General features: G+C 39.8%; 1 non-coding gene across 1 annotated transcript; it reads left to right on the top strand.

The window, feature by feature from the left end:
• The first annotated feature begins 13,790 nt into the window (after nt 1-13,790).
• Nucleotides 13,791-13,897, top strand: LOC131169941 (small nucleolar RNA R71). Its single transcript, XR_009140885.1, has one exon. It is a non-coding gene; the product is annotated as a small nucleolar RNA R71 (small nucleolar RNA).
• Nucleotides 13,898-14,107: the final 210 nt, after the last annotated feature.

The raw sequence follows: 14,107 nt of genomic DNA, 5'->3' as shown, positions 1-14,107 counted from the left end.
CTTAATTGCACTAATCCGGATTTGGTCATTTTTCAAGTTATCTTACAAGCAGAATTTTGGTAAGCTTCCTTCATGAAAGTTGGCACGTTTTACGCCTAGTTTCACCTCCAATTTGTTTCATACCAATTGGAGCCACACACTTAAAGTTCTAGGCCAAAATGCACACTGCCCTATTGCACATTGTCCATCACTCATCAAGGATACATTTAACACCTACCAAATTACACATTCATGCCATTTCTGTTTTGTACCATAACCTAAACACATTTCACAATATATTTTTAGTCACTTTGGCAGCTTATAACCACACTTAATATGCACCTTATAGTACAGAATTTTTTTCAAGTTCAAATTATAAATAATTCAATCTCCTAACCTAGCTCATTTACATGTCCAACCTCACACCATCATACATATAGACAAGTTGCCATAGCAAGTACCACAATTCAACATTAATATTCCATAAACCAAATCATGAAATAACATTTTTATGGTTCACCATTCAAGCTGCTGATTCATACATCACTCTCCATTAATTTCCAAGCTTCCAAATTCAAGTACACATTCACATATACTTAGTATACATCACCCAAATTAATTTCTACACACATAATGTGACACCCCTTACCCGTGTACTGTATACCCGAGTAAGTAATGCCACACGGTGTACCGGCACACTCTAATATACCTTAATTAATTTTCATCATAATTTTGAATATAACTTGTAAAATATAAGTCATTTAAGTCATTTATTGAATTCATAATTTATTTGAGGTTCCGAAAATTTTATAGAAAATCCGGCAGAATACCAGCTAAAAATGGAGAAAACAGTTCTTCGGAACCTGTTATAAATACTTCCAATAAACAAATTCATTCATTCTCAACTCCAATATCAACACAAAACTCAATATCAAGATTTCAACATTTCAATTTCTATTCTCATTCATCATTCACATGTGATGTTCACATATAAATCACAAGTAAACATTTACTTTTCCATTAACAAATACAATTTTCATAATTTACATATACATCAATATACATTACACAAGTTTAATTACATATGAAGAAAAATCAAAATTAAGTTACAAAATGTCAAAATGACACCTAGTGTCCTACCAATGCAATGCAGGTTGAGGTGACACGGACATCGAGCGTAATCGCCGGATGGACTCACCCACGTGGTCTCGGGCTCACGATCGGGGTCTCCGGTACCTACGCGTGGCAAAGCAACGCTAAGCAATAATGCTTAGTGGTGCAATAATATAATAGAAGAAAATAGCAAGAAAATGAATGTGTATGCTTTCTTTGTTTGGTATTGGTATATCCATTATTCCGTTAACGTTGTTCACTTTTATTCATTTGGTTGCCCCAAGTAACCTGCACTAGGCAATGGGTGGATAACGGGTAACCGGCCTTTGGGTACCTAGCACCTCGGGCGTCACACCATCGGTCACATATGCATCTCCGGTGTGCATGAGCGGCTAACAAGTCAGAAATAATATCGAGCACAAGGCCAAGTCTCAATACAAAGTCAGAATGGCTAAAAGCCATGAAATCACGGAATGGCATATTGCCATGTGCAGTACTGCTAACTGAACCCTATTGGCATGCCAAACTATCCAAACCAATCTTGTTAGGTATACTAGGGCATTTAAAACTTTTAAATTCTTCAATTTGTAAATTTCAAGTTTTTAGTGTCACTATTCATCTTATTGGTCAACAAAAATGTTGACTTTTAGAATAAAAATATGTACATTGACTTTGGAACTCCCAACATACCACATTTGGCATTCCAAACTTGTTGGCATTAAGCATTTATACCATTTCAAAGTTTAAACCAACACAAGCAGAATTCTCAGTTTTTGTGAGTCAACTTCACTGTTCCATTGGACACTGTTACTGTGTGAATTTGAAGAAATGTAAAACATGAAAGTTGTTCCTTATTTTGTCTAGTTGAATTTACTTTTTTGAATCACTCCATTTGGAGTTTTGTAACTCCAGATATGGCCCAAAAACCCAAACTGGCCGGATTGCCAAAACTGCAGAATTACCATATCTACAGTAACATTAACAGTGACTGCCACTGCCATTTGGGTTAGGTTCTGGCCATAATTTGGGGTAGGTTCCTTCATGAAAGTTGTTTTTCTATGTCTTAACTTGTTGCTGTAAAAATTTCAGGTCCATTGACCAAATCTACAGTGAGTTATGGGCAAATGAATAGTTACTGTTCATTTGGTCAATTCTGCAGGGGCTGTTGCAGGGTGTCCGGATTGGGGCCAAGTTTTGGTCCTCTTGCTTTGGTCTTTTGGGCATGGTTTCTTCAGAAAAAATGTGCCATTATAAGCCTAGTTTCATGTCTGATTGGCCAAACACCAATTGAACCAACACAGCCCAAGTTATGGCAGTGCAAGTGGACTGAATTTTCAGTCCCTCTGCTGCTGTCCTAGGGCAGCCTGCAACTTCACTTTGCAATCCTATTTTTCAGTCCATTTTATGGTCAACTTACCTAAAATGGTCACTAATTGACCATTAAAATGTTCTCTAATAATTTCCTAAACCATGTTTACATTTTGCTCACAAAACCCTAATTCAAATTCATGTTTTATACAATTTACTTTAGTTAGCTTTTAATTCATTATGCTTGTGTTTATAAACTTCCAACATGATTCTAGCTCACTTCAAGCTCATCAAAAACACTCCCTCCTATTCCATAGCTAGGGCAGCCGAAATTCATGTTTCATACACATGAGTTTTTGCTCATTTAAATTACAATTTCTCATCCATTACAAGCCTAAATCATGGAATTAAGGAATTTTAACTACATATATGCACTAACCTTGATTAGGGCAGATTTTTCCCACCTCTAAACTTCACTTTCCTTCACTTTCTAGGCTGCCAAAAGGTTGTTTAAGATGTAGGGACAAGTTTTAGTGAAGAGTGTTTAAGGTTTAGTAGTGAAACAAAGAGAGAAAGGGAGCTTTGGTGGAGCTTTCATAGTGGAATGGTTATGGAAAATGGAGAGCTACGGGTGTGTTTTTGTGGGAGTGGTGGCTGCTGAAATTTTTCTTATTTTGGTCTTCTTTTATCTCTTTTAATAGTTAGTCAAATAATGGCTTAATTGTGATTGGTCAAAATTTTCTTAATGACATCATCAAGATGTCATAAATGAGCTTTTCTTTGATTTTTCTTTTCTTTTCATCACTACTCAATTTCAATTTAATTTCTAGTAATGTTTATTCATATTTTATGTCATATTAATTATTTACTCAACTGGACAAGTCGGCCAAAAATCACCTCTGAAGGCGAAATGACCAAAATGCCCTCCGTTTGGCTTAACGGGTCAAAATTGTCTGTACCGATTGAAAAATTTTTCTAAGTATTTTCTTGGCATTCTAATGCCAAGGGAACCTCAGTAATCTTTCTCTGGAGTCCCAAAAATTATTTTATAATTTTTCCCCCGGGTCTAGGGCTCCTCGTTGCGAGAATCGCAACTTCCCTCCGGTTACCCATTGCTAGGGCACCGGCTCGTTTAACTTGGTTGTATTTTATTTCTAAATTTTTTCTAAATTTTTCTTATTAATATTTGAGTTAAGTATGGTTTCTGACTTTAGTTTAAATATTTTTCCGGACGTTCTAGCTGTGGGATGACACCGATCACGGAGCAGTAGAATGTACGGTTAGTACAGGAGGGTGTTACAACTCTTCCCCTCTAATTTAAATTTCGTCCTCGAAATTTACCTGATGCAAACAGTTGAGGGAACTGTTGCCTCATCATCTCTTCACTTTCCCAAGTTGCCTCCTTGGTGTTGTGGTGCCTCCAAAGCACTTTCACCAATGGAATTTGCTTGTTTCTCAACTCTTTCACTTCCCGAGCCAAGATCCGTAGAGGTTCTTCTTCGTATGTCAAATCCGGTTGTATTTCAATTTCTTCTCTGGAGATGACATGTGAAGGGTCTGAGCGGTATCTTCTGAGCATGGATACGTGGAACACATTGTGGATCTTGTCCAGCTCTGGTGGTAAAGCTAGCCTATAGGCCACTGGACCCACACGTTCGATGATTTCATATGGGCCAATGAACCTAGGGCTCAACTTACCTTTCCTTCCAAACCTCAATACTTTCTTCCATGGTGACACCTTGAGGAACACTTTGTCGCCAACCACATATTCTATTTCTTTTCTCTTCAGGTCGGCATAAGATTTACATGCATGCGAGGCAACCTTCAAGTTGGCTTTGATTAGTTTCACTTTCTCCTCAGTCTGTTTCACCAGGTCTGGCCCTACCAGTTTGTCTTCGCCCAATTCAGTCCAGCACACTGGAGTTCTACATTTTCTCCCATACAGTGCTTCATATGGGGCCATTTGAATGCTAGCTTGGTAGCTATTGTTGTATGCAAATTCTGCCAGTGGGAGATATCTATCCCAGCTTCCCTCAAACTCAATGACACAACTCCTCAGCATATCCTCAAGGACCTGACATATATTTCACGTTATTGTTATCATTTCAATTCAATATTTGTATCAATTTCATGGGTTTCAATTGTTTACCTAGATTACTCTTTCTGATTGCCCATCCGTCTGAGGATGGAAAGCTGTGCTGAAATGGAGTTGTGTACCCAAGGATTCATGCAACTTCTTCCAAAATCTCGATGTAAACCTTGGGTCTCGATCAGATATGATGGAAAGTGGGATTCCATGCAGTCTAACTATCTCACTGATATACAATTCTGCTAACTTCTCCAGTGAGTAGTCAGTCCTAACTGGCAGAAAGTGTGCTGACTTGGTCAATCTGTCCACTATCACCCATGCTGCATCATGTTTCTTCTGGGTGAGAGGTAGACCACTTACAAAATCCATGGTGACCCGATCCCATTTCCATTCAGGTATGCGTATAGGCTGTAGCAAACCTGATGGAACTTGATGTTCTGCCTTGACTTGCTGACATGTCAAGCATTTAGTCACATAGTCAGCTATGTCCTTCTTCATACCAGGCCACCAATACTGAAGCTTCAGATCATGATACATCTTTGTACTTCCTGGGTGCATAGCATACACACTGGTGTGTGCCTCTTTTAGAATACTGGTCTTCAATTCCCCATCATCTGGTACACACAGTCTTCCTTTGTAGTACAGACACCCATCTGCTTTCACCTCATAGTCAGTTGCTTTTCCCTCTGAGATCTTGCTCATAATAGCCATTAACTTCTCATCTGCCTTTTGCCCATCTAGTATCTGCTGTAGCAGGTTTGGCCTCACTTACCTTTCGGCCAAAATAGCTCCATCTCGAACCAAAGATAGACGGGCATTCAATGATCTCAAAGCTGTCATGGATTTTCTGCTCAAAGCATCAGCAACTACATTTGCCTTCCCAGGATGGTAGTCAATTACACAGTCATAATCCTTTAGGAACTCAATCCATCGCCTCTGTCTAAGGTTGAGCTCCTTCTGGGTTGGCAAATATTTCAGGCTCTTGTGGTCTGTGTAAATGTAGCACTTTTCACCATACAAGTAATGCCTCCATATCTTGATCACGAAGATAATTGCTGCAAGTTCTAGATCATGGGTAGGGTAATTCTGTTCATGTGGCCTTAGCTGCCTGGAAGCATAGGCGACCACCTTCCCCTCTTGCATCAATACACACCCTAACCCATTATGTGAGGCATCACTGTAGACCACAAAGTCCTTTCACGACCTTGTGTGTTAACACTGGTGCCTCTGTCAACATAGCCTTCAACTTCTCAAAACTGGTCTGACACTTGTCATTCCAGTCAAATCTGACATTCTTGTGTAACAACTTGGTCATTGGAGCAGCTATTAGGGAAAATCCCTTCACAAATCTCCTGTAATACCCAGCTAGCCCCAAGAAGCTTCTGACCTCAGTTGTGTTTAGGAGGCTTCCATTCCATCATCGCTTCTATCTTCTTGGGATCCACCTAATCCCATCGGTGACACTATGTGTCCAAGGAATGCAATCTCATTCGGTCAAAAGTCACACTTGGACAACTTAGCATACAGCTTCTTTTCTCTCAGGGTTTGCAGAACAATCCTCAAATGCTCATCATGTTCTTCCCTGGTCTTGGAATACACCAAAATATCATCAATAAAGACCACTACGAACCGATCTAGGTATGGATGGAAGATACGGTTCATAAGGTCCATGAATGCCGCTGGTGCATTTGTTAAGCCAAAGGGCATCACTAGGAACTCATAATGCCCATATCGGGTCCTGAATGCAGTCTTGGGCACATCTACATCCTTTAGCTGATGATACCCTGATCTGAGATCAATCTTAGAAAATACTCCTGCTCCCTTCAACTGATCAAACAGATCATCAATTCTAGGCAACGGATATTTGTTCTTCACAGTCACTTTATTCAACTGCCGGTAGTCAATACAAAGTCTCAAAGTCCCATCCTTCTTTTTCACAAACAGCACTGGAGCTCCCCATGGTGACACACTGGGGCGTATGAACCTCTTATCAAGCAACTCTTGCAACTGAGTTTTCAACTCCCTCAATTCAGTGGGTGCCATCCTATAAGGAGCAATGGAAATGGGTGTTGTACCCGGCAGTGTCTCAATAGCAAATTCAACTTCCCTTTCTGGTGGCAAACCAGGCAACTCTTCAGGAAATACCTCTGGGAAGTCTCTTACTGTGGGTATGTCACTCAAGTTTGGCTTAGCCTGCCTAGTATCCACCACATGTGCTAGGTAGGCTTCACAGCCTTTTCTCATCATTCTTCTTGCAATGGCATTTGAGATGACATTGGACAAGAAATCATCATTTCCCCACAATCGTGATCTCATTACCCTCTGAAGTTTTTAGAGAAATTCTCTTCAATTTGCAATCAACTATTGCCTGATGACGTGACAACCAGTCCATTCCCAATATCACGTCAAACTCATGGAAGGGTAACTCAATTAGGTCTGCCGAGAATTCATACCCTTGAATCCTTAACGGGCAACCCTTGTATACTTTATTCACTACTACACTGTGGCTCAATGGATTAGTGACTAGAATCTCTTGGTCACTCTCCCCTACTAGTGTCCCCCTTTCTACGGGTAGGTTGATGCAAATGTAGGAATGAGTGGATCCTGGATCCACCAATGCATGCACAGGAGTATTGTAGAGGGAGAACGTACCCCTGATGACGTCCGGGGCATCTTGCTCCTTTTGAGCTCTCAGGGCATAATTTCTTGCTGGTGGTCTGCTGTCAGGCCTCTCCGCTGGCTCAGATCTGAGCCTGTGATGGTCCAACGACCTCAGTTGCAGTTTTCTACCTCTCGTGGTGCGGGAGCAGTGCATCTACTTGTGTTGGAGCAGTTGTAGTGGTTCTGCGTGGACAATTTCTCAGCTGATGCTCTGTCGACCCACATCTCAAGCAGGCACCAGTTACTCTCCAACACTCCCCCTTGTGCCATTTAAGGTAGTGTGGACATGCAGAAGATGTTGGGGCTGGTCCCCTGAACCCCATCCCTGGAGAGCTGCCCACTGATGGTGTGGACTGACCTCTCCTAAGGGTGAATCGTGGCACAGGCCCACAGGGTGACCACGACCACGTGGTTGACCCGAACTCTGTGCAGGAGGACCCTTGAACTTCTTCCCAAATGCAGGGGCTGAACTAGGCGACACAGGCCCCTCTTCTGCTGTCTATCCCTTACAGTGCGCTCACCGATTCTTACTTTTTCACCTTTATTGCAGCTTCCACTAACTTGGTAAATTCTGTGATTCCCAAGGCAGTGAGCTGGATCTTGATGTTGTCATTTAGTCCCTCTTCAAATCTCTTGCATTTTTCAGCTTCATTTGGGACTATCTCCCTTCCATAGCGGCTCAATCGAACAAACTCCTTCTCATAATCGGCCAGCAATTGTCTACGCCTCGAGTTAATAAACTCTCTTCTTCTCTCTTCTAGATATACAGTACCCACATATTTCTTCTTAAATTCTGAAAGAAAGAAGTCCCAAGTTACAGTTTCTATCTACACTTCACTGGACACGGTGTCCCACCACTCATATGCATCATCTTGCAGTAAAGAGATGGCAGCTTCCAGGTTTTGCTCTGGAGTACAGTGAAGTTGTTTTAGTATTCTGCCTGTTCTGTTCAACCAATTCTCGATTGCAACAGAGTCATCTTCTCTCTTGCCATAGAAGTCCACAGCTCCAAACTTCCTTAGCCTTTCCAGGTGTGATTTCTGCTGTGGAGCTGGTGGTGGTGGTGGTGCTGGCATTACTCCGGCCATTTGTTTAAAGAAGTCGGCCATTGGCTGGAACATGGCCTGTGGAGGCTGAGCAGGCTCTACTTGAGCTGGCGGAGCAGATTCTCTCATGCCCCCAGTCTCAGCTACTGCTGCAGGTGGAGCATGACTCTCCACTTCCTCCTCGACTGCCCTCTGAGATGAAGGGTCCATATCCTATTCAAAATAAGAAAGATAAACAGATCTGCGTTAGTGTCACCTCGACTCTTACAAATGCAATGCATGGTATGGACTCAATCTAGGACCAGAAACGCCTAAACCGTGCTCTGATACCACTAAATGTGACACCCCTTACCCGTGTACTGTATACCCGAGTAAGTAATGCCACACGGTGTACCGGCACACTCTAATATACTTTAATTAATTTTCATCATAATTTTGAATATAACTTGTAAAATATAACTCATTTAAGTCATTTATTGAATTCATAATTTATTTGAGGTTCCGAAAATTTTATAGAAAATTCGGCAGAATACCAGCTAAAATTGGAGAAAACAGTTCTTCGGAACCTGTTAAAAACACTTCCAATAAACAAATTCATTCATTCTCAACTCCAATATCAACACAAAACTCAATATCAAGATTTCAACATTTCAATTTCTATTCTCATTTATCATTCACATGTGATGTTCACATATAAATCACAAGTAAACATTTACTTTTCCATTAACAAATACAATTTTCATAATTTACATATACATCAATATACATTACACAAGTTTAATTACATATGAAGAAAAATCAAAATTAAGTTTCAAAATGTCAAAATGACACCTAGTGTCCTACCAATGCACAGCAGAAGTTGAGGTGACACGGACACTGAGCAGAACTGCCGGATGGACTCACCCAGTCTGTGGTCTACTGGGCTCACGATCGGGGTCTCTAGTACCTACGCGTGGCAAAAGCAACACGCTAAGCAATAATGCTTAGTGGTGCAATAATATAATAGAAGAAAATAGCAAGAAAATGAATGTGTATGCTTTCTTTGTTTGGTATTGGTATATCCATTATTCCGTTAACGTTGTTCACTTTTATTCATTTGGTTGCCCCAAGTAACCTACACTAGACGACTGGACTGGATAACGGGTAAACTGGCACTGGGTACCTAGCACCTCGGGCCGTCACACCATCGGTCACATATGCATCTCGGTGTGCAGCGAGCTAACAAGTGTAAATAATATCGAGCACAAGGCCAAGTCTCAATGCGAAGTCAGAATGGCTAAAAGCCATGAAATCACAGAATGGCATATTGCCATGTGCAGTACTGCTAACTGAACCCTATTGGCATGCCAAACTATCCAAACCAATCTTGTTAGGTATACTAGGGCATTTAAAACTTTTAAATTCTTCAATTTGTAAATTTCAAGTTTTTAGTGTCACTATTCATCTTATTGGTCAACAAAAATGTTGACTTTTAGAATAAAAATATGTACATTGACTTTGGCACTCCCAACATACCACATTTGGCATTCCAAACTTGTTGGCATTAAGCATTTATACCATTTCAAAGTTTAAACCAACACAAGCAGAATTTTCAGTTTTTGTGAGTCAACTTCACTGTTCCATTGGACACTGTTACTGTGGGAATTTGAAGAAATGTAAAACATGAAAGTTGTTCCTTATTTTGTCTAGTTGAATTTCCCTTTTTGAATCACTCCATTTGGAGTTTTTTAGCTCCAGATATGGCCCAAAAACCCAAGCTGGCCGGATTGCCAAAACTGCAGAATTACCATATTTACAGTAACATAAATAGTGACTGCCACTGCCATTTGGGTTAGGTTTTGGCCATAATTTGGGGTAAGTTCCTTCATGAAAGTTGTTTGTCTATGTCTTAAATTGTTGCTGTAAAAATTTCAGGTCAATTGACCAAATCTACAGTGAGTTATGGCCAAATGAACAGTTACTGTTCATTTGGTCAATTCTGCAGGGGCTGTTGCAGGGTGTCCGGATTGGGGCCAAGTTTTGGTCCTCTTGCTTTGGTCTTTTGGGCATGGTTTCTTCAGAAAAAATGTGCCATTATAAGCCTAGTTTCATGTCCAATTGGCCAAACACCAATTGAACCAACACAGCCCAAGTTATGGCAGTGCAAGTGGACTGAATTTTCAGTCCCTCTGCTGCTGTCCTAGGGCAGCCTGCAACTTCACTTTGCAATCCTATTTTTCAGTCCATTTTATGGTCAACTTACCTAAAATGGTCACTAATTGACCATTAAAATGTTCTATAATAATTTCCTAAACCATGTTTACATTTTGCTCACAAAACCCTAATTCAAATTCATGTTTTATACAATTTACTTTAGTTAGCTTTTAATTCATTATGCTTGTGTTTATAAACTTCCAACATGATTCTAGCTCACTTCAAGCTCATCAAAAACACTCCCTCCTATTCCATAGCTAGGGCAGCCGAAATTCATGTTTCATACACATGAGTTTTTGCTCATTTAAATTACAATTTCTCATCCATTACAAGCCTAAATCATGGAATTAAGGAATTTTAACTACATATATGCACTAACCTTGATTAGGGCAGATTTTTCCCACCTCTAAACTTCACTTTCCTTCACTTTCTAGGCTACCAAAAGGTTGTTTAAGGTGTGGGGACAAGTTTTAGTGAAGAGTGTTTAAGGTTTAGTAGTGAAACAAAGAGAGAAAGGGAGCTTTGGTGGAGCTTTCATGGTGGAATGGTTATGGAAAATGGAGAGCTACGGGTGTGTTTTTGTGGGAGTGGTGGCTGCTGGAATTTTTCTTATTTTGGTCTTCTTTTATCTCTTTTAATAGTTAGTCAAATAATGGCTTAATTGTGATTGGTCAAAATTTTCTTAATGACATCATCAAGATGCCATAAATGAGCTTTTCTTTGATTTTTCTTTTCTTTTCATCACTACTCAATTTCAATTTAATTTCTAGTAATGTTTATTCATATTTTATGTCATATTAATTATTTACTCAACTGGACAAGTCGGCCAAAAATCACCTCTGAAGGCGAAATGACCAAAATGCCCTCCGTTTGGCTTAACGGGTCAAAATTATCTGTACCGATTGAAAAATTTTTCTAAGTATTTTCTTGGCATTCTAATGCCATGGGAACCTCAGTAATCTTTCTCTGGAGTCCCAAAAATTATTTTATAATTTTTCCCCCGGGTCTAGGGCTCCTCGTTGCGAGAACCGCAACTTCCCTCTGGTTACCCATCGCTAGGGCACCGGCTCGTTTAACTTGGTTGTATTTTATTTCTAAAATTTTTTTAAAATTTTTCTTATTAATATTTGAGTTAATTATGGTTCCTGACTTTAGTTTAAATATTTTTCTGGACGTTCTAGCTGTCCGGACCGACACCGGTCACCGGAATAGTAGAATGTACGGAGTTGGTACAGGGAGGGTGTTACACATAAACACTTAATCAACCCTTTAATCTACCATTTACAAGCAAGAATAAACTGCCCTTAAGGAGTTTCCATGGCTGCCAAAAATACACATCTCCCTTTAAACATCAAACCTCAAAAATCTCTCCACAATTCAAGTACCCATAACATCCTCACAAACTTTAATGAAGCAATAATCAAAAACACAAACTTACCACTTTGGAAACTCTTTAAAACCTCACCACAACTTGATCTTCTTGTTGCCCATCTACTGCCCAAGTGGTGTAGAACAATTTTTGTGAAGGAATCAAATGGAAAAATGGCTTGGAGATGGGAGAATGGAGCTTGCATGGAGCTTGGAAGCTTTGGCCATGGAGTTCTTCTTGGGAGCAATTTGGTTGCTCTTTGGGAAGGTTGAAGAAGATGACAATCTGTCCAAAAACGAGGATGTAGTGGTCCACTTAGGTGAGTTAATGGAGCACTATGTGTGATTAAATATTTATTTAATCTTAAATTCCCAATTTCTCACATTAAGCTCCCAATTTGTACTATTTACATTAGGTACCACCAATTTAATTTTTCATGATATTTTCCAAGTGTAATATCATTTATTTTTAATGGAAATTTAGGTCAAAAGACAACTCGGGATGTCAAATGACCATAATGTCCCTGTTCAGGTTGCATTCCTGATTTTTCGGTAACACTGATTTTTGTCCGTTTTTCGATTTCTCACTTTTCTTTGTACTAATTAATTAATTTTTATTTGATATTTCTAATGGTATTTATACTTCAATAGACATTTATTTAAGTCCTAAAAATATTTTCCAGGGTTCCCTGCGGTCTAGGGCTAGTCAATGGTCCACACCACGACTTCCCAGTGCAGTCACCCATCGCTAGGGTTCTCGACTCGTTTAACTTGGTTACATTTCATTGCTATTATTTTTCCTTTGTTTTTATTGTATTTTCTTTTCTTGTATTTCATTATTTTATGTCTCCTCACTCATATCGAAGTGTAGTTCTAGGCATCCTAACTGTTCGGACAACACTGGTCACTGGAACAGTAGAACGCACTACCGAACTTAGGGGCGTTACAGCCGACACATTTTCCCCCACACTAATCTTCTCATTATTCCTCAACTTGCGCTTTGTAGTGCATAACTCCTTAAGGAATTTAGCGTACCTGGGGATTTGTTTGATCGCATCAAGTAAATGTATCTTGACCTCTACCTTCCTAAAAGTCTCAAAAATTTCTTTCTCTTATTCTTCTTTCTTAGTCTTAGCCAACCTGTAAGGGAATGGAGGAAGAACAGAATTATTAACCTTATTCAGTTTAGGTTCAGTATTTACCTCAACTTCACGAACTTCAGACTCTTTTGCTCTTTGCTTCTTCTTTTTCGTTGACTCATATGGAGTCTGATTATCAATTTCTTTCCCACTCCGCAACACTATAGCACTCGCATTTTCTCTGGGATTCATGACTGTTTGGGATGGAAGCTTTTTAGAACCTTGAGCTTCAAGCTTACTCATTGATGAAGCTAACTGACCAATTTGCCTCTCTATATTTTGAATGCTATTTATGGTCTCCTGTTGAAACTATTGTGTGTTGCTAGCCAAAGCCTTAACAATTTCATCAAGTGACATACCTTGATTTGAGGGAGGCGGAGGTGGTTGATTCACTTATGGTCTTTGCTGCTGGTATCAGTTTTGCACCAGTTAATTCCCATAACTTAAATTGGGATGATCTCACCATCCTGGATTATAAGTACTAGAAAAGGGATCATACCTGCATTGTGGCTATCCATAATTTCCTACTGCATTAGCATGTTGCATTGATTCATCCTCTTGTAATGCAGGACACATGTCAGTAACATGACCCGAACCCGACCAAATTCCACATACCTTAACAGTTTGCATGTTTCCTACAGTCAATTGCCTCACTAAGAAGTTAAATCAAAAATCTATTTCTCAAGGTTATATGTACTTACCTCATTTACCTTTTTAGGTGTGTGATCCATTCTCATTCCAAACTGCTGAGAGTTTGCTGCCATGTTAGCAATCAGCCTCCTTGCCTCTTCTAGTGTCTTGTCAACCAAAGCTCCTCCACTAGCAGCATCTATCATATTGCGGTCCATGGGTAGAAGTCCCTCATAGAAATACTAAATCAAAAGTTGCTCACTTATTTGATGATGGGGACAACTTACACATAGCTTCTTAAATCGATCCCAATACTCATACAAACTCTCTCCATTATATTGTCGGATGCCACAAATTTCTTTTCTTATGTTGGCAGCACGGGAAGCAGGAAAATACTTCTCCAAAAATATCTGCTTCATCTTATTTCAAAAGGAAGGTAATACAACCAATCCTTAGCTGTACCTTCCAGTGAGAAAAGAAAAGCTCAAAGCTTGATTTGATCCTCTGAAACTCCTTGAGGTTCCATGCTGGAACACACAACATGAAATTCCTTTAAATGCTTATGTGGATCTTCACCTGTA

This window comes from Hevea brasiliensis, chromosome 10, assembly GCF_030052815.1.
Source record: "Hevea brasiliensis isolate MT/VB/25A 57/8 chromosome 10, ASM3005281v1, whole genome shotgun sequence".
Taxonomy (NCBI): domain Eukaryota; kingdom Viridiplantae; phylum Streptophyta; class Magnoliopsida; order Malpighiales; family Euphorbiaceae; genus Hevea; species Hevea brasiliensis.
Note: the sequence above shows the minus strand (reverse complement) of the source record. Positions and strands in the feature narration are given on the sequence as shown.